Source organism: Lissotriton helveticus, chromosome 4_1 (genome assembly GCF_964261635.1).
Source record: "Lissotriton helveticus chromosome 4_1, aLisHel1.1, whole genome shotgun sequence".
NCBI classification, from domain to species: domain Eukaryota; kingdom Metazoa; phylum Chordata; class Amphibia; order Caudata; family Salamandridae; genus Lissotriton; species Lissotriton helveticus.
Genome location: NC_136063.1, coordinates 109,075,747 through 109,095,156, shown reverse-complemented (window position 1 = coordinate 109,095,156; position 19,410 = coordinate 109,075,747). Strand labels below are relative to the sequence as shown.

The 19,410-nt window shown below is 42.1% G+C and overlaps 1 protein-coding gene across 4 annotated transcripts in view; it reads right to left on the bottom strand.

The window, feature by feature from the left end:
• The window catches only part of LOC144828409 (fucolectin-4-like), a 390,135-nt gene extending 371,116 nt beyond the window's left edge, over positions 1-19,019 (bottom strand). For all 4 annotated transcript variants that reach the window (XR_013610443.1, XR_013610442.1, XR_013610444.1 and 1 more), the window contains exon 1: positions 18,768-19,019. The gene's annotated coding sequence lies outside the window, so the exon portion shown is untranslated. The remainder of the gene's footprint in view (positions 1-18,767) is intronic.
• Positions 19,020-19,410: the final 391 nt, after the last annotated feature.

Genomic DNA, 19,410 nt, shown 5'->3' with positions numbered 1-19,410 from the left:
TCTTTCTTCTCAGCCATAATTGTGTTCGCCGTGAAGATGGTCTGATGGACTACAGCCGAACAGACCGAAAAGTCGACCTTATCTTCTATTTCTAAGAAAAATTTTCATTCTGTAACAATATGTATTCTCATTAAGTGATTCGTTGTCTATGATTTATTAGGAATAGTTGTTTAGTCAAGTACTGTTAGTCCAATTTGATTCCGCTTCTTTACTTGATTTTGTGCTGAATGATTTTATTTATTTATTTGTATTCCATTTGTAAACAAAATATATAAAGAAAGATATATTTTTCAAATTACTAGGTTCTCCCGTGTGTTCTATGTTAAGATATTTTCTTTTTCTTGATGGCTAATGACACTTTGGTGTTTGTTCCGGTAGGACTAACTCCCTGATTTATCTTTGAATAACGTAGGATTATTGAGAATTAAATCCCCTGACGGTTCCTTTTACCATTTGGGCTGGTAAATAAGCTCTACTCTAGTGACTGGCACAATTGCACCCAGACAGCCTAGATTTTGGGTTTACAAGTGACATGGTTGGTATATAAGATCAGTTTTGATGGATTTCTGTCATTTACTGCAACGCAACCCCATCCAGTTCGGGGAGGGCAAAGGGGGGACCCTCTTGTCCTAGTATTAAACCTCCTTGTATAAAAAGTGGTCAAGACATTTTTACTTCACCATACTATTATTTTGTATTGTTATCCATTGAAGATAATCCTAGTACTCTAATCATTATTATAACAATACATTTGATGCCAGATGAGTGGGGGTAGTTGATGTATCAGAAAAAGATCTGGTAACATTCCTCCAGGGCTGTGTTAATGATAGTTTTTTTTTTTATTCAGTCTGGAAATTTTGCTAGACGCCCACTTCCGTAAAAAGAAGGTATGTGAACTTATTGATACTCAGGGAGAGAGCCAGGAACATATTTGACACAGCCCCTATGGGAAGCCCTTAATAATTTGATAATACGGCATAAATTTATAATCACTAATGTCTATTGTAAATGCCGGAATAATTTGTTCTTTATTTTTTGGGGGATGGTAGCTTGTCTGTGAGGTTGATAGCTTGTCTGTTTCTTGGGAGTGTAGGGGGTGTAAGGCAGGGTGCATTTTGGCACCACTGCTATTTACCCTATTTATCAATAATCTGAAGAATGCTTTTACAGTTTCTTGCAGGGATATTCCCAGGGCGGCCTCTATATGAATTCCCACTTTATTATACACAGACACTGCAGTGTTGATCACTCGATCTGCTGTGGGCCTCTGATGTCTCCTGGATGCTTTCATTGGTTTTATAGACTCATTAAATCTCTCAACTAATTAACCGAGTATCATACAAGGACGATTGGTTATCAGAAGGCTGCTGGAATTAAGTTCTTTGGCAAAGGGGTTAAACCAACTAAAGTTCCCTTATTTGGGGTATTCTATGATGATAGAGGGTCTTGGATTCCGCAAAAATCTCTTAAAAGGAACATACAAATGAGAGCAGTGGGTGCTACTATGTATTTTGATAAACGATTCAGGGCTAAACGAGTGCAAGCCCTAGCTAAGGTATATTATGTGGAGTATGTGGAGAAGTGTGGCTCAGGGGTTAGAGGCGGCAGACCTGGAAGCTGAGAGCGGTCCTAGAGCAGGGTTCAATTCCCCGCCTCGGCGGGTCTTGGGCTAAAAATTCCACGGACTCGATAATTCTCGCTTCGGTGCCTACTCGACTCACGGGTTCACACTCTGCGACTCTGGGCAATAGCTTGCTTAATCTCCACTACGGCCCCTCGCGGCGGGATGCCTGGCTTTCACCTTGCGGATACCCTGCCTGGGGTTATCTCACAGGGGAATACCAGGACGGGTTCCCTAAGCAAGCGCCGTGAGACCCCTTTGCAGGGGTGATACGTGCGCTATATAAGTAACCACGTTTACGTTTATATTGTAAAATATGTATCCCTATGGCAACCTATGGGTGTGATGTCTGGGGGTATATAGATGTCAGAGAGCTTCAAGTGGTTGATTTATTTTTTTGTGTAGGCTTTTTGAGGTTCCCGCAAGCTCCACGTCATTCGTGGTTCATGAGGATGTAGGACTGGGGTATATCACTGATCTTGTCGCACTGGATCCTGTTATGCGATGGCTTAGGTTTTGGTATAGACCCGCTCTAAAACCTAATCAACTTGTTATTGAGGACTGTAGATCACTTGAGGGAGCACTGCATATTCCTTTACTTGGGCATATCAAGAATATTCTGAAGAGTGTGGGCTGCACAGAATTATTTACCAATCCGAGACCTTTGCGTTTCTATCTGGGTGGCAGTGTAAAAGTAAGGAAAGGAAACTTCTTAAATCCACTGTGAAACAATACATTTTATTGACATGTTCTCGGAGTGAACCAAATTTAAAGATTGCAAATAATCCAGTTCAGGCTTGATATAATACATTGGTTTTTAGATGTTCCAAAAGGGTGGCATTAGGTGGGATATTTGAAACAACGTCCCTGTGAAAGTTTCTGAGCAAGACACTATTCACTTTATATTCTTTTGTGATTTTAACTGTACATTAAGGCATAGGTTTAGTATCGCCTTGTTAAGAGACAATCATTTTGCACAAGTGAAACCAGTGATGTTGCATTTACAAATGCTATTTTATTGACTGACTGGGTGTGGTGCCATGAATAGAGTTGAGGAAGTATTAACACTGCAAGTGAATGTGCCACCGCAAATGGAGCATTCTAGGATATTGAATACTGCAACAGGAAGGCAGAATGGGGTTAGTATTAAATGGTCAGGATTTGTTCCATCCTGTTTTACTATCTCCCTAATCGCTGAAAATAGCCATAATATGACCTGCCTACACCAGGCAGCAGATTTGGTTGCATCATAAAGGCCCATGAAGAAATCTCACATGCAATGAATTCATTTCTAAGAGAACCAAGGGCAATATAAAATTAACAAAGTGTTGATTCAATAAAACATGTACTATTGCATCCAAGGGACAACACCCTTCTTCCGATTTCTGGGTAAAGATACAAAAAGGCATTATTTATTAGAAAAGAGAGCTACAGGAAGAGGCATAGCACAATTTTATGCAGACAGACAAAACTGGAGATATGTCTCTATTTGGCAAAACTATAAATATGCCGCCCCCCAAGGATGGTAGTCAGACAAAATATCGAAATTAAAATATCGATATACAATAATATCGATGTTTTAATATCGATGGTATAGTGTATCGATGTGCCATAATATCGACAGACAGAATATCGAGATTAAGGTATGTATGTTAGTAATATCGAAATTTTGTTGTTTAGTGTTATGTATTTTATTATGTTGTTTATATGTTTGCTAAATATGTTTAGAAATGTATGTTTGAAAATTAGTAATTATGTTAACATTTTGCGTTTTAGTATTAGAGCGGGTTGTGGGTTTATAGGGGAATAGGGGGGGAAGTAATTTAATAATAATTAATATATTTTTAAATATTTTTTAATTAATAATTAATTTGTAATTACTTAATTATATTAGTCTAATTAGTTAATTACATTAATTAGATTTAATGTGGTAATATATTTAATTTAGTGGTATTGTTAATTAATAATTAATTGGTAATTAATTAATATTAATTAGTTAATTAAATTAATTAGATTTAATGTGCTAAGATATATAATTTATTGTTATTGTTAATTAATAATTTATTGTAATTAATTAATGTTAATTAGTTAATTACATTAATTAGATTTATTGTGCTAATATATTTAATTTAGTGTAATTGTTAATTAATAATTAATTTGTAATTAAATAATATTAAGTAGTAAATTGAATTAATTAGAGTTAATGTGTTAATATTTTTAATTTATTAATTTTTGATATTGTTAATTAATAATTAATTGGTAATTAATAATTATTAAGTGATTAAATGATTTCATTTATTTATGTGTAGTGGGTTGTGTGTTTATAGGGGAGTAGGGTGTTATATAATTACATGTAATTAATTAAAGAGATTGTATTTATTTATTGGTATTTATTGTTAATTAATTGGTACTTAATAAGTGTTAAATAGTTCATTTATAATTACATTAATTTAATAATATTTATTGCTATTAATTGATTAATTGAAACTTTTATTAATTGTGTTTTTTTATAATGTGTAGTGTGTTGTGTGTTACAGGGGGAGTAGTGTGGGAAGTAATTTAAACCCTACGCAATCCAACGCTTTCCCTACTGTTGCACCCTCTGGAGTGGGAATAGTAATTTTTACCCCTACGCTATCCTACGCTTTCCCTACTGTTGCATCGTCTGGAGTGGGAATAGTAATTTTGACCCCTACGCTATCCAACGCTTTCCCTACTGTTGCACCCTCTGGAGAAGGAATAGTAATTTTTAACCCTACGCTATCCAACGTTTTCCCTACTGTTGCACTCTCTGGAGTGGGAATAGTAATTTAAACCCCTAAGCTATCCAACGCTTTCCCTACTGTTGCACCCTCTGGAGTGGGAATAGTAATTTTTACACCTATGCTATCCAACGCTTTCCCTACTGTTGCACCCTCTGGAGTGGGAATAGTAATTGTTACCCCTACGCTATCCAACGTTTTCCCTACTGTTGCACTCTCTGGAGTGGGAATAGTAATTTAAACCCCTACGCTATCCAACGCTTTCCCTACTGTTGCACCCTCTGGAGTGGGAATAGTAATTTTTACCCCTACGCTATCCAACGCTTTCCCTACTGTTGCACTCTCTGGAGTGGGAATAGTAATTTTTACCCCTACGCTATCCAACGCTTTCCCTACTGTTGCACCCTCTGGAGTGGGAATAGTAATTGTTACCCCTACGCTATCCAACACTTTCCCTACTGTTGCACTCTCTGGAGTTGGAATAGTAATTGTTACCCCTACGCTATCCAACACTTTCCCTACTGTTGCACCCTCTGGAGTGGGAATAGTAATTTTTACCCCTACGCTATCCAACGCTTTCCCTACTGTTGCACTCTCTGGAGTGGGAATAGTAATTGTTACCCCTACGCTATCCAACACTTTCCCTACTGTTGCACTCTCTAGAGTGGGAATAGTAATTGTTACCCCTACGCTATCCAACACTTTCCCTACTGTTGCACTCTCTGGAGTTGGAATAGTAATTGTTACCCCTACACTATCCAACACTTTCCCTACTGTTGCACTCTCTGGAGTTGGAATAGTAATTGTTACCCCTACGCTATCCAACACTTTCCCTACTGTTGCACTCTCTGGAGTGGGAATAGTAAGTTTTTACTCATACACTATCTAAAATGTATTTAGCTTTTTTATTAGTATTATGTTGTTATTAATTGTTATTTATGTGATTGTTTTATGTATATAAATGTATTAGTAATTTATTATATTTTTATTTTTTATAAGTTATGAAAATATTTAATTTAGAGTTAATATTAATAAAAAATGTATTATGTATTATATATTTATTAATATTAATTTGTATTACATTATGAATTAATTTTCAATATTATAGTACATTTTTAAATATGTTTATTACATTTATAAGTATTATTTTGTTAATATTAGATTTTTATTTAATTTAAAAAAAACGATATTTTACAAAAAATGATATTTTTGTCATTCTATATATTTTTTTCGATATATTTGCACTTACCTTGTTAAGGATAGGATTCCTATATTTTTGACTTCGATAATTTTGTTCCGATATTTTTGTATATCGATATTTGTGATATCGATATTTTGTCAGACATTCCCAAGGATAATACAGCACCAAAGATAGATGTTCAGTTCCAGCTAAGGAGTGGGTGGACCACTTGACATCCGTTTTCAATCCTATGAAGAAGTGTCTTTTTTAATCAAATCTTAAGTCGGTCTTGCAGTTGTTTCCTATTTCCCTTAGCGTTGAGGAAGTTACTGGAGCTGTAGGTGGTGTCCCTCTGGACCCATATAAATATTTACCATTTCTCTGGACTCACCACGGATTTAAATGCAGCAGGAGCTGGGCATGTACTTGCTTGCTGGGCTGAATGAGTTATTTTACCAATTTTCAAGAAGGGGTGTAAAAGTGATCCGAAATGCTATCGGCCCATATTTCTTCAAGATTCATCAGCAAAATTGTTAGGCAGAGTTATTTTAAAGGGACTGGAGCAGTGGAAAGAAGAATGCTCAGTCCTGAATAAGTCTCAATATGGTTTTAGGAAAGGGTTGGGCACGGTGGAGGAATGGCTAAATCTGAACCTTTGGTGGGGAAGTACATGAGGGAAAAGGAGGGATGTATACACCTGTTATATGGCCCTGAGCAGTGCTTTTGATTTAGTAAATCATAACAGATTATGGCAATGTATGAAACTTGCACACCAAAGATAAAACCTCCCTATTGGCCCATATTTACGACCGATTATCCGCTATGGTGCATTTGTTGGCCCCCCTGCAGAACTGACAAAGCCCATTCAAATAACATGGGGAGGTAGACAGTATTGCATGTTGGCCCACTTCCTCTTCTCTCTTTATATAAATGGTGTAGATGAGAAGCTCCAGGCCCTAGGTACAGATGCCGCAACTGTTGGTCGATGCCCTGTTATTGTATGCCGACGATGCAGTATTGTTATCTGAAACCCCAATCGGTTTAGGACTTTCCCATTATGTTGTGGCTTTTTTGAGAATGGGATGTTGGGGTACAGATCTGTCCCTGTGTCCATCGACAGTCTTCCCTCTATTTCAACAGCCAACCTGTTTCTACACCTTCCACAGTCATTGTGGGGTCATGTGCATTCATCAGGTGAAACACATCAAAACCAAGGCCTTTGTATTTCAAAGCATACTTGTGTGCTTGTGATCAGAATGTACAGGCTCATAGGAGATGGTGCCAGCTGTTGAAAGCAAAAAAAAAGTATCTGAGAAACAAAAAGGTATGATTTGGGTTGATTTTAATGCAATTTAAGCACATTAATGTCATTGTGAATGTTATTGCAAAATCCAAGATTTGCCGATCATGCAAAAATGCCCAAAGAAAAACATTATTTGGAAAAACTGTACTTCATTTTATTACAACCAAAACATTTTTCAACACAATGTTATGACCACTGACAACTCCAGCACAACACAACTGCCTCATTCTCCTTTGTAGCTGTTCACCAAGTAAGACATATCCATGAACTCCTCTGTTCCACCGACTGCCTGCTCCGTCGCCTTCGTACGCTAAATGTCAAACCTGCTCATTTAGAATCATGTCTGTACCTTGCCTGGAAAAGATGAAAACCCACCTTACTTCTGTATTATAAGTCATTTCATATGTTCTTGCTCTGTAGTTCAACTTCATTTCACAAGGTATCATGGAGGGTTTCTCATCAGCACTGTTGAAGATGAGCTGTCGAAAATATTTTGCTAACCAAAGAACCCAAGCTGAACCTTATTTACACTAGAAAGACTGTTCAAAGTTTGGTAGCATTTATTCTTGGATTTTTAGAAGGTTTACTTCTTTTTTTGAGTATATTTTATCTATTTATCAACAGACATTACAATGGTACAGATTGCATTTCAGAAAGCATTGTATACAGTCCACCACATAACAGTATCATTCCATAATGTAAGATTGGTCGGGGTCTGGAAAGGGGGGAAGGGGGAGAAGCGGGAGAGGGAAGAGGAGGGGAGTAACCAGACAATTAACTGGTAACTTGACACTCGGAGGATTCACTCAAGCTAAATAATGTTTAGGGCTGAATTAAACACATCAGTTCAGGACAGATTGTTAAGACATGTGTCAGGGACAGTTGGCATATGTGCAAGTCAGCAATATGTGGTGGGATGCATGCCAGGGCGCTGCCAGCAGCCAGTCTCCAAGCACGAGGAAATCCAGGTTGCTAAGTGGTCTAAGATAGCACGTTAGGGGAGTCCAACTGTCCCTAGGATGGGCATGGGTGGGCATCAGCTCCCAGTATACATCCAGCAGCTCTTGGCACAGAGCTGCATCTGGCAGTCAAACTTTGCTTGTAGGATCAAGTTGCCTGCCCCAGTGAATTGCCACCTTATGCTTGGTCAGCAAAAGTAGCATCCCGTTAGCTGGCGGGCCCCCCGGGGAAGTCTCCTTGACATAGGCCAGGAGGGCAACAAAATCCGTGTTGGCCGGTGCGTGACCTGTGATACTAGCAATATCTCTAAGCACTCTTGCCCAAATGTCGTGAACCTCGAGCATGCCCCCACCAGATGCAGAAAGTCTGTGTTCCATGCATCACAAGCAGCGCAGGTTCTCTACCAATCCCATCCTATTAGGCGCGCAGATGTATGATATAGCCTCAGTAGGAATTTAAAGTGAATCAGCCGCAGCCTGTAGTTCAGGGCTAGGGCCCTATATTGAGTGCAGCAACAGGATCACTGTTCCTCCCACCAGGAAATACCGAGCCTGGAAGTCAGTCACAAGGTCTGACTTACTAGGTGCCCTCGGGGAAAGAGTAGGAGCTTGCCCAGATGTTAATGAGGCAGCTCTGGCTCTTCATGCCAGCCTTCTTAAAACCGCCAACCTGGTAGCACCGGAGAAATCACTTAAAGTGCGGCAAGAACGGGTGTCTGCGCCTTGGTACTCACCAAAGTTAAAATCCCTAAAATTATCTGCAGGCAGAAAGAGCGGACTTGTAGATTGAATTATGATCCAGCTCATAGAAAAAATTATTGCGCTGCACTAGACGATTATAAGAGCCTAATTATACAGGCAAAATCCTCCTACTATTCCAGGAAGATACAGGACGTCGTCCATTCAAGTAATGTAATGTAATGTATGTATACTTGTAAAGCGCACTGTTACCTCGTTACGTGGCGTCCTGGTGCTGTACACCGCTGGGGAACCCGTCCTGGCTTTCCCTGTGAGAGGGCACCCCCAAGGTGAAGCCAGGCATCCCCGGCGTTGCTGGGGCCGTTGTGGAGATTAAGCAAGCTATTGCCCAGAGTTGCAGAGTGGGACCCATGGTTAGCATAGGCACCTAAGCGAGAATTATCGAGTCCGCGGACATTGACCCAAGACCCTGCCGCGTCGGGAATTGAACCCCGGTCCCGGGCTGACCTCTGCTTCAGGGTCTGCCGCTTCTAACCAGTGAGCCACACTTCTCCACAGTCAGAGAGCTATTCTTCACAGTCAATACTTTATTGAGTTGCCCCCGAAGTGAGAGTTTTCAACCTGACAAGGCATTCATTGTCAAAATGGCGACCTAATTTCAGAATAAGGTGCTAGTTGTTTATAATGATCCATCCACATCAGCAGATAAGACACTGCCAGAGCAAAGCAGGGGCGACGGTGTATGTAAAGCACAAGGTGCTCTCTCATCGTTTTCCCCGTTGGATGCCAACATGCTGGCCGATTCACTGATGAACACCAAGTCAGGCTCTCCAATGAATCCCTGTCCACCTTTTGTGCTCCACTTGGCACCGGCAGAATTAAGTGCTCTACTACTGCCGGTTTTGAATCAGGTCCTGAGCTCGGGAGTTTTTCTACTATCCTGGAAAAAGGCCTGTATTCGGCCTTTGTTGAAGAAGCCCAAGCTAGACCCCTCAGAGGAGAAGAGCTACCGTCCCATCTCCTGCTTGCCTCTGCCAGCCAAGCTAGTGGAAAAAGCCATGAACACTGAATTATCCGCATTTCTAGAGACATGGCATATTCTTGATAGCACCCAACATGGCTTCAGAGCAAATCATTCCACGGAAACTGCCCTGCTGAGGGCAGCGGAAGAAATCCGGATGGGAATGGATGAGGGAGGTAGAGTCACGTTGATTCTATTGGATCTAGCGGCGGCCTTTGACACCGTAAACCATGAGGTACTTATCCAACGGCTGCAGGATATCGGTGTCAAAGGACTAGCGTTGGATCTCCTCTCCTCTTTTCTGTCGGACAGGGAGCAAGTTGTTTCCTGGAATGGCCATCAGTCAGACATCTTTACTCTACCGGGAGGAGTTCCTCAGGGCTCTGCATTATCTCCTACCTTGTTTAATATATATGTCTCCCCTTTAGCCAAGATAATAAAGAACCTGGGCTTTAAGCTGGTGTCATACGCTGATGACACTCAGCTGATTATCTCCATGTCCCACTCTGTAGACGTCAAGCCCGCTGATTTCGCCGGCTGTATGTTGGCAGTCATGCAGTGGATGAACTCTAATTTTTTAAAACTGAATACAGAGAAGACAGAAGTCCTAGAATTTGGACAGAAAGCCTCCATCTGGAACCACAACTGGTGGCCTAAGACGGCCGGAGCCTGTCCGGTACCAGTGCTGAAAGCAAGGAACCTTGGGTTCATTTTTGACAAAGATTTGGCTTGGAAGTCCCAGGTGAACCAGGTAGTGTCTGCATGTTTCTTTGTGCTTAAAGGGATGAGAAAGATCTTGCCGTTTATCCCTTACCATCTTAGGAAATCGGTTTTAATTGCCACTATCTTTTCAAGAATAGATTATGGCAATGCCCTCTATCTGGGAGCAGGGTGTGCACAACTGGCCAAACTCCAGTCTATCCAGAATGCCTCTGCCAGATTGCTACTCGGTCTGCCCAAACACCTTTCTACTTCACAGGCCATCAGGCAGCTATACTGGCTTCCAGTCCAGAGTAGGATTGACTTCAAAGCGCTGTGTTTAGTGCACAAAGCATTGGCGGGAGGGGGGCCTCCGATCTCCAACATCTGTTTTCAAGGTACACGCCAACCCGTCCGCTGAGGTCTGCCTCTCGCGGGCTGGTTGTGGTGTCTAAGATTAACAGACAACGTTGGGGAGGGAAGAGCTTCTCACATCTGGCCTCGAAGCTTTGGGATGCATTACCTCAACAGCTAAGGCAAATCCCCAATCATTTGTGGTTCAGGAAGGAAATTAAAACATGGCTCTTTACTAAAGAGGATGGTGGCAAGTTCTTCAGCATGTTACCCTACACAGCGCCAAGACGCCTCGGCATTAGTGCGCTTTACAAATACCAGCACTCACTCACTTATATCAGTATTGAGATCCTTTGCCCTGAGCTGTCAGGCCCTAGTGTACTTAAGTGGGGCGGTTTGCTGCATTATCATTACACTTGGGGGCTGGAGAAGTTTTAAGGACCTGTGTGAACTAACTCCCCACCAAATTAATGTCAAACAAGAAAAGAGCCTTAGTACATGTCCTACCTTTCACATGCACTATACCCTGTCCAGGGGGTACCCCAGACCTACCATAGGGGTGTCTGATGTGCATACAAAGGGAAGGGTAAGGTCTGGCAAGTGAGTGCACTTGACAGAACAACATGGCAGTTTAACAAACTGCGTGCAGGCCCTGAAATGAAAGGCCTGAGTTCCCTATTTAAGGCTACTTCTGTGGGTGACACAAATAGTGCCGCAGGCCCACTAGTAGCATTCGCATTACCAGCCCTGGCACACTTCGTACACTTTACTAAGGACTTTACTAGTAAGGCAAACATACCAATCATGGACAACCAATTACCATTGTACTTTTTACAGTGAGCACTTGCACTTTGACACTGATCAGCAGTGGCAAAGTGTCCAAAGTATCTAAGTTGGCAACACCACGTCAGAAAAAAGGTCTGGGATAAAGTAAAAAGTTTAAGGACTTTAGCCAAAAAGGGCCAAGTCCTACAGATACACTAAGCGGGAGGCCTCTGTCAATCTTTTACCTTCGCACTGAGAAACTTTTCTGGAGGATTTTCTCTTGTCTTCGAGCAGACATCTCCAGCAGGCCGGATTCGCAGGATCTTCAACAGCTTGGTTCAGCAGGAGCCCACAATCAACTCCTGGAAGTCTTTAGCTCTGAAACGTTTAGCAGGACTAATTTCAAATACAGGTCGGGTCGCGTTTTAACTTAGTCAGCTTGACTCTCGACATCAGTCACCTTATGGAGCTTTTTCCAAAAGTTGCTCCAAACTTCTCCAAACTTCTGGAATGTCTTCCTGAAGTTTCTCTTAAGGGCTCAAAGTGTCCAAAACACAAAACCAGTTCCAGAGTATCTGAGATGCTCCTCAAAAGTTGGGACTACGGTTCCCACAATGCACCTGGTCAAATGCTTGAAAGTCTAGCCGAAGGTGGGCAGATGGGTTCTTCTTGCTGGAGATGATGCAGGTGAAGTCCATTTAACCTGTTGCTTTCAAAGAGTCCACTCCTTCTCTTTTTGAAGTAAGACAAAGCCCTTGGGGCAGTAGATCCTTAGGGCGCAGCAGGTGCAGTTATTCAGCATGCAGTCCTATTGGTGCAGGCCAGGGTTCCTCCAGGGCAGTCCTTCTCCTTGTTGTAGGTTTAGGCAGCAGATCCGAGTTATAATGCAATTCTGAAATGATGCTGAACAATGCTGTATGGATTTCAACTGAAGATTTATTGCGGAGTAAAGACAGATGTCCCTTGCCACTGGAGTCAAGCAAGCCCGGCTGAAGACGGCTGTAATGGCAGAAACCGGTCCTGGGAAGCTTGATTCCGGTCCAGGGAAGACATGGCTTGGCATTTCGGGCTGGACTGTTCCCATGAGGCACAGGGTCAGACTGATTTGCATATGGCCATGTCTGAACTGGGGTGGCGGAGTGAGCTAAAAAACGGTGATGGATTAAACCCTGATCAGTTGACTGGGGTTGAGTGTTTGTATTGTCAACGCTCCGTCCATCACCACCTTTGGTTTTTCTTTGTTCGCCCTAAGTTGGCAGGGTATGCTCAGACATGAGTCCCTTGCTCACTTTGCCACTGGAGTCAAGCAAGCCCGGCTGAAGACGGCTGTAATGCCAGAAACCGGTCCTGGGAAGCTTGATTCCGGTCCAGGGAAGACATGGCTTGGCAGTTCGGGCTGGACTGTTTCCATGAGGCACAGGGTCAGACTGATTTGCATATGGCCATGTCTGAACTGGGGTGGCGGAGTGAGCTAAAGAACGGTGATGGATTAAACCCAGGTCAGTTGACTGGGGTTGAGTGTTTGTATTGTCAACGCTCCGTCCATCACCACCTTTGGTTTTTCTTTGTTCTCCCTAAGTTGGCAGGGTATGCTCAGACGTGAGTCCCTTGCTCACTTTGCCACTGGAGTCAAGCAAGCCCGGCTGAAGACGGCTGTAATGCCAGAAACCGGTCCTGGGAAACTTGATTCCGGTCCAGGGAAGACATGGCTTGGCAGTTCGGGCTGGACTGTTCCCATGAGGCACAGGGTCAGACTGATTTGCATATGGCCATGTCTGAACTGGGGTGGCGGAGTGAGCTAAAGAACGGTGATGGATTAAACCCAGGTCAGTTGACTGGGGGTGAGTGTTTGTATTGTCAACGCTCCGGCCATCACCACCTTTGGTTTTTCCTAGTGCAGCCAAGGCACAGATAGCAACTGCCACTCTGAGCCTCCAGAGAATGTTGAACACAATATTCCATATGACATCACAGAATGTTCACAGGTCTCTGACATGATCACATCACCACACCTCCCCCTTTTTGATAAGATAATATAAAGAGAAAACAGGTAAAGGGAAAAAGATAAAGAAAGAAAAAGAGGGAGCAGGTAAAAGACAGAAAAAAGCTAAAAGGAAAACAAGCAATAAAACTTAGAAGAACAAGCAATAAAACGTAGACATAATCTTCTAATTTTCGTGGTCTAATACAGACTTTGGTACTTTTCCTAACACCATCTTCCTTGAAACTTTTTAGTTGACTTTGACAGTTTCAGAAGAAATGGAAGGATCCTTGGTGACACGAGAGGTGCTCCACCAGTTTCCATTAGACAACATAACAGCATTTTTTCACATTTCTACAATTTGCTGCAAATCAAGAAATTTAGAAAAACATTTTCTTACTGAGACTGGGTTCTTGACCCTGACCCAGTCTCCAACACAGAGTCTGTGAGTTCCTTTCGTGGTGGAGAATTAGTAGGGTTTGGAACAAATTTCATTTTAAGGTTTGCATGCAGATTCCCACATACACCTCATGTCGCATCCAAGATGAAATGATTTAACCATCCAAAAGGGATACACTTGAGAAGACGCTTTTCTGCCCCTCATAAGTTCAAATGGAGAAAAATTGGTAGCTACTTGAGATGAAGTGCGATATGACCATACAAGATCCTTCACAGCTTGTAAAACACAGGACTTAGGTCTGAAAGCTGCTTGCACACTTTCCACCACTACCCTGTTAAACCTCTCAGTTTTCCCATTACTTTGTGGATGACAGAGAGGAGTCCTAGTATGTTTGATACTGCAAGAATGTAAAAATTAGGTAATTTCATGTGAAACTAATTAAACACCGTTGTCGGTGAGGATTTCCTCATGATCACCCTCTCTACGAAAAATGGCATCCAAACGGCTAATGACACTTTTTGAATTGGGTGTAGAAATGGGTTTAACCTCCATCCACCTGGACAAATGGTCAATGAGGACTAAAAAATAATTGGAGCTAGAAGGAAGGACATGAAAAGGTCCGAGAAAATCCATACCAAGTGTTTGCCAAGCTCTGCCAGGAGGAGGTATGGGAGATTCAACTGTACCTACAAGTACTAAGACTTTGTCGCTGGCGTTACAGTGTGAACATTGCCTCACCAAGTCATCAATTTGCATATCCATTCTGGGCCACCAAAAGTAATTCCTGACTTTCCTCTTTGTAATAGTTGCTCCAAGATGACCTGCATGTGCAGCAAGAATAATCTTCTCTCGATAACAAGAAGGAGTAATGAGTTTATCGCCTCTGACTACTTTTGCATCTTCCAATGAAAGTTCCTCATTAACTTTCCAGATCATCTGAAGATCATGTGAAAGACTTCTCTCCCTTGGCCAGCCTTTCTTAATGAAAGATGCAACCTCCTTGAGAATAGAATCCTTATCAATTTGCGTAATCCAGTCATCTTGTGCAAAAGATAAGTTGTCTTGATTAATAACTGCAACAAAGCATTTTCTACAGAAAAGGTGTATTCCAAGAGTTTTGTAGATAAACGTGCTAGACGAGCTGTAGAGCGCTTGATGTTTTTACCTGAGAGGATGTCGACGAAGGGATGATGGTCGGTTTTGAGAATGAAAGATCTGCCCCACACATATTGTTTGAATTTTTCAATGCTCCATACGCAGGCCAGAAGTTCTTTTTCAATTACGGAATATATCTGTTCAACAGGACAAAGAGTCCTAAATGCGAATCCAACAGTATCTTCTTTTCCATTAGCGTGTTGTGAGAGAACAGCTCCCAAACCATACTCGGAGGCATCCACAGTGATAATGGTTTGCTTTCCTTCAACAAATGCTTGCAAAGCAGGAGCTTGCACTATGTGATTCTTGAGGGATTGGAATCCTTTTTGGCACTCTTCAGACCATACATAGGTTGATCCTTTCTTTAGTAGTGCCCTAAAACATTGTGTTTTTGGCAAAGTCCCTCATAAATTTCGAATAAAATTCACAGAGTCCAAGGAAGGACATGAGTTGTTCTTTGTTTTGAGGAGGAGGTGCATCAACTATGCTCTTTATAAGACCTGGTCCGGGTTTGATACCTTGTTTGGAGATGACATCGCCTAGATACTCAATTTCCTTGACCTTGAAGATGCACTTGTTTTTTTGTAAAGTGACCCCTCTGTTTGATAGAACATTGAATACTTGATCAAGAACAGAATCGTGTTCAGCTTCAGTTTGGGTAAAAATAAGAATGTCGTCTTGAAAAACAGCAACATGGGGATTTTTGTTTTTATTTCAAACGTTTTTATTGGTTGTTTCCAAAAAGAACACAAAAGACATGTACATACATTAAGAAAAACATAGGAACCAATGATGGGTACAATAAGATGGCGACTGACTGTAGAAATAAAAAGAAATAAATGCATGGGCGATAATAGACATTAGGAGATCAATATGGAAACATAGGACAAACAGAAAGAAAAAAGATGCATGCCATCAATTGTATACGTTGCATAGGTAGTATCAACACAAGTACAGTGACCTATAGGCGTTCACATTCATTGAAGATAATGGACTTATTGGTTTAGCTCGTAGAGAGCATGTAGAGGCATGATGAGCTGGAGTCGGCAGAGAATGTGTAGGGTCGTGTTTAGCTGGAGACAGAGGAGTAGGTGGAAAGTTCAAGGAGGTTTGTGTGCGCTGAAGTAGTTATCAAGAGTGACCCACATTTGTCTGTGAAGAGGGCGCCATGGAGTGTTTTGAAGTGAAATGTTATCAGCCCCTCTTAGGTTGGTGACCCAATCTAAATAACATTTAAAAGAGGCTTTGCGAGTGTCCTTCCAGTTATTAAGAACAGTCTTCACAGCAGCAGTGAGGAGTAAGTCTAGTAGGGCCCTATCATTATCTGTGAGAGAGTGGATAGCTCCCTGGTGGGAGAGAAAGGGAAGACATTAGAGAGAAATTTGAAGATTTGGTCCCTAAAGGGTACAATGCATACACATTGGAGTAAGAGGTGTTCCAAATCTCCAACCTTGTCGTTACAATTACAGCAAGTTGCATTTTCCCTAATGCTGTGTGAGAAGAGACGCGCCGGTGTCCAGAAAGCTTTATGGAGAAGCCAAAATTTCGTCTGGGAGAGTGTAGGGCTTATTTTGTGTCTCGTAGTTGATTCCCAGGTTTTGGACCAATCCAAATCTGAAATTGGTAAAGAGGAGTGAGATTCCCAGAAAGGTGTGAGATGTTTATTGAGATTAGAGTGTTGCGGGTGCAGTAGCTTGTAAAGCCAGGAGACCTGGTGGCCAAGCCTATTGAGATTAACTAGATATTTCGAAAGAGAGGGAGGTTTTGTGGATAATTTTGCTTTAGAGATCCCTGCTTTAATACTCAAAAAGTTGTATAACTCCATCGAGTCTAAGTCATATTTGGATTGGAGTTCCTTGAAAGAGAGGGTATAAGAGTCTCCAAGCAGTTGGTGCGGGAAGAAGATACGCCCTTTTTAATCCATAGTTCATTATGTAGCGGCTTCCCTTTGTAGAGTAGTGCGCGATTATACCATAGCGATTCCCAGATAGAATGTCTTATACTGCTTTCTAGGAGTTTATCAATTTTCACCAAGGCGATTTTCGTATTCTGGAAGATGGATTTTGACCAAGTGGCCGTACTAAGGTTAGCAGTTAGGACGGCCGCTGGAGTGAGGTTTCTAAAAAGAGCTTTCTCTACGGCAAGCCACACAGAGGTGTGGCCAGTAGGGGATGAAAGCCAGTAGGAACCTTGCTTGGCAAGGAAGGCCGTCTGGTACAATTTGAAGTTCGCTAAGTTGACCCCTCCTAAAGATTTATCAAGGCAGAGCTTCCTTTTAGTAATCCTTGCCTTTATTCCCTTTCCATAGGAACTTGGAAAGTAACGCGTCTAATTTGTGGTGAAAGTCCTGGGACAAGGTGAGAGGGAGCATTGTAATGGGATTATTCACTAGGGAGAGATCATCATTTTGATGGTCTCGACCCTTCCCCACCAGGTTATAAAGCGGGGGGACCAGCCGTCTAGTTGTGATTTAATTTTTTCTAACGTGATGGACTCGTTGCGTTCAAGGGTCTCGAGAAAGGTGCTGCCAAATTCAATACCTAGTTACTTAATGAAGCCGGTCATAACTGCGTCATGAGTGTGTGAGGTAATGGAGATGTTTGATTTCTTTGAGATTAGGGTGATCACTTCTCTTTCCTTGTGGACGGCAGAGGAGCATAAAGTGTGTGAAACCTAGTTGAGATTTATATAACCCATATCTTCCTCTGATAGCTTAGTCTATTGGAGTAGGATGACGTCCCCTTTTGATTTTACTAAGTAGCCAAAGACCTTTCTTCGTTTCACTGGATGGTTGAGGCCCTTGACATTCACAGGGATTTAGTTTGAGCCATCTAGAGGGTGTTGATCGCTGGGAGGGTGGGTGTCATAATGGTAACTATAATCGGGAGGACGATGCATTTGAGTGCCACCCACTGCATAGTGACCTCAGCTAATTATGGGACTAATTATTTGTGGACATTCCTTCCTACAAGGACACGTGTGATGTCTGAATAGGAGCCTGCACACAGTATATGACTCGTGTGGTGCTACAGAAGAGGTATTGTCTGCAAAAAATAAGGAGCAACAAATAAACAAAAGGGAAACAACGATTAATACATTTACCTTCAACCCCCCAACTCCCCCCTGTCCCTCCCTCCCACTCCCTTGCTCCCCCCATGCCTCCCCTCCCTCCCTACCCACCCACTCCCCCCCCGCCCCCATAAAAACCGAAACCAGGAGCTGCGACAGCAGTACCGTCTAAAGGCAGCACAGACAAATAAAATGGAACAATCACAACATGGGGATTTTGACGGAACATTTCAGTCATCAATGTTTGAAAGAGTTGCTTGATGAATATGAATATAAGTGCAATGATGAATTAGACCACAAGATGGCAGTGTTGTATTAGTTTGAAAAGCTGGAAATTGTGTGTTTTAGTATAAACAGTATAATATGACACACATGTGTGAAAGCTGTGTGTATCAGCGAAAGCGTTGAAAATATGCATATAACAATGCTGTGCGTGCCAGCCAAGTTGAATGTAAAATTAAATTGGCACGCAAAGGCTGAGCGTGTCAGCGAGGTTGAAAATAGAAGTATAATGACATGTTGACGCCTTCAAAATGCTGTGTGTGTCAGTGAAATTATGTAAATGACCTTAAAATTGCCGACTGACACACAAGGGCTGTGTGTATCAGCGTTAAGTGGATTAAAAACAGATATGTAGAAAATAGCTGTGTGTGTAAACCTGTCAGCTGGTTAATATCGTGCAAATTAATGCTACACACTAGCGCGCATTTGTCCTTCATGCGCGTCAAATTGACACTGCTCGCGCTTGAAACTGCTCGCGCTCCACTTCCCCGCTTGAAAATGCTTGTGCTCCACTCACCGTTTGTTTATTCCAGGAGTGGAGGAAGTTTACCGATGACACTCCTTACTGATGGCTTCGTAGCTTCGTGGCAGCTTTCGTAATACGTTGCTATGGGAACCACAATACCAAGTAAGCAGAGTTGCAAAATGGCTTCCAGACATGCCGTTTTGCGTTTCACGTCCTTGCCCGATGATGAGCTTGGAAGTGTTTCTTTAGCCAGACGATAGTAGCTAGGCAACAGGGGAAGCAATGATGACGTGACAACAAGCCACCAGAAGGAACGCGCTGATTCCCGGAGATTCCACTACGTCATCAGTGTTGAAAAGACAGCACCAGCGAAGAATCACTCTGTACACAAACGGTCAGAGAAGTAAGATTCTATGTCAGGACGGAGGCGAGGATTATGCAGTCCTTTCTTCTCTTTATTACAAACAGCAAATTCAAAGTGGACCAATAAGAAAACTTTTCAGGAACTACAACTCCCATGAGCACATGGGCTACGGTGTCCATAACCCCAGCCATCCAATCACGAGGGTCTCCACTGTATAACTGGTCCTGACGTCCCTTCCTCTTCCTCTTTCTTCTCTGCTCGTCAGTTAAGTCCACTTCTTTTCCTACTGACGTATTGTTGAGCTTATTATTATTTCTATTATCTGGATAT